This window comes from Montipora capricornis, chromosome 13, assembly GCF_036669925.1.
Source record: "Montipora capricornis isolate CH-2021 chromosome 13, ASM3666992v2, whole genome shotgun sequence".
Lineage (NCBI taxonomy): Eukaryota > Metazoa > Cnidaria > Anthozoa > Scleractinia > Acroporidae > Montipora > Montipora capricornis.
Genome location: NC_090895.1, coordinates 11,501,122 through 11,503,621, shown reverse-complemented (window position 1 = coordinate 11,503,621; position 2,500 = coordinate 11,501,122).

Here is a 2,500-nt window from a genome sequence, read left to right as displayed (position 1 = left end):
CACCTCAAGCACCTCAAGCACCCCAAGTATCTGGAGCAATCTAAGCACCTCAAGCACCTCAAGCAACCCAAGTAATCGAAGCACCTCAAGCAACCCAAGCACCTCAAGCAATCTAAGCAACACAAGCACCTCAAGCAACCAATGCACCTCAAGCAACCCAAGCACCCCAAGCACCTCAAGTAATCTAAGCACCTTAAGCAATCCAAGCAACTCAAGCACCCCAAGCAATCCAAGCACCTCAAGCACCTCAAGCACCTCAAGCACCTCAAGCACCCCAAGTATCTGGAGCAATCTAAGCACCTCAAGCAACCCAAGTAATCGAAGCACCTCAAGCAACCCAAGCACCTCAAGCAATCTAAGCACCTCAAGGAACCCAAGCACCTCAAGCAACCCAAGCACCTCAAGTAACCCAAGCACCTCAAGTACCCCAAGCACCTCAAGTACCCCACGCATCTCAAGCAACCCAAGCACCTCAAGTAACCTAAGCACCTCAAGTAACCTAAGCACCTCAAGCAACCCAAGCACCTCAAGTAACCTAAGCACCTCAAGTAACCTAAGCACCTCAAGCAACCCAAGCACCTCAAGCAACCAAAGCACCTCAAGCAACCAAAGCACCTCAAGTAATCGAAGCACCTGAAGCACCTGAAGCAACCCAAGCAACAAAAGCACTTCAAGCACCCAAAGCACCTTAAGCAACCAAAGAACTTCAAGCACCCAAAGCACCTCAAGCAACCCAAGCACCCCAAGCATTTCAAGTAATTTAAGCACCTCAAGCAACCCAAGCACCTCAAGCACCCCAAGCAATCCAAGCACCTCAAGCACCTCAAGCAACCCAAGCACCGCAAGCACCCCAAGCATCTCAAGCAATCTAAGCACCTCAAGCACCTTAAGCACCCCAAGTAATCGAAGCACCTCAAGCAACCCAAGCACCTCAAGCACCTCAAGCAACCAAAGTTTCTCAAGCAACACAAGCACCTCAAGCAATCCAAGCACCTCAAGTAACCCAAGCACCTCAAGCACCTCAAGCAACCAAGGTTTCTCAAGCAACCCAAGCACCTCAAGTAACCCAAGCACCTCAAGCAACCCAAGCACCTCAAGCAACCCAAGCACCTCGAGCACCCAAAGCACCTCAAGCAATCCAAGCACCTTAAGCAACCCAAGCACCTCAAGCGACCCAAGCACCTCAAGCAACCCAAGCACCCCGAGCACCCAAAGCACCTCAAGCAATCTAAGCAACTCAAGCACCTCAAGCAACCAAAGCACCTCAAGCAACCCAAGCACCTCAAGCACCCCAAGCACCTCAAGCAATCTAAGCACCTTAAGCAACCCAAGTAGCCCAAGCACCTCAAGCAACCCAAGCATCTCAAGCAACCCAAGTAACCCAAGCGACCTAAGCACCTCAAGCGACCTAAGCATCTCAAGCACCCCAAGTAACCTAAGCACCTCAAGCATGTCAAGCAACCTAAGCACCTCAAGTAATCTAAGGACCTAAAGTAACCTAAGCATTTCAAGCATTTCAAGCAACCCAAGCACATCAAGCAATTTAAGGAGTTCAAGCAGACCAAGGAATGCAATTGCTTCAAGCAGTCCAAGCGTCTAAGTAAGCTAAGCAAGATAAGTAAGGTACGTTTCATGTATACGGTACAATATATGTCCCCATACATAACGTACCTACCAACCAGTCCAGCTCTTACAGGTTTTGCGCGGTTTTATTCAAACGTTTCATCTACGATCGCGATTTTGTTGTGACGATTTTTTGGTTAGTTTTACTCTTTAAATGCTGATCCAGGCAAGGAAATGCTCACAACAACTCAAGTAAAAAGGTAAGCGTTAACTTTAAGCGAATAACATTTGATTTGATGCCTTATTGTCTTCAAAATTTGGAACGATTTACATGCATGTAGAATTCACATTTTCACACCTTCGAGTCAATTTGTGAAGCAAGCAGACTCTGACAACCCTGTAAAAAATTGGTAAACCTTTAACAAGAATAATGAAGTTAGGTCAAATGGTGAAGCAAATGATTTGGAAAAAAAGTGCTCATACGGCAAGTTACATGTATACGATTGACAATTGATTCCCTCTCGTAAAAATGCTATAATTTCTGTCACTTTAACTATTGTAATCAATGCAGAAAATGCCTGAGAAAGCTTTTATTGACGTTTGTAAGTAGAGACCCAAATTTATGAGTCTACTCTTCACACACTTTAAGTGTAACAAAAATGATCAGTGATTTAGAGGAATCACTACATGCATTATTGAAGTATATGTACTGTATTTTTTTTAGTTGCCATGAAAGAGTATAAAGAGACACTTCGGAAAAAAATTCTTTGATGGGACAGCTGTGAAAGCTCCTTTACAGCAGACAAAAATGCTTAGCAGCCAGTTATGGTTTGATGTATTTGGGGATCTCCCTTTGCAGACCTGTGGTTTAACTGAAATGTTTTAAAGCTTTTTTTGTTTTTAAATTTAAAACAAGAACCCAATCGATCCAAAGATT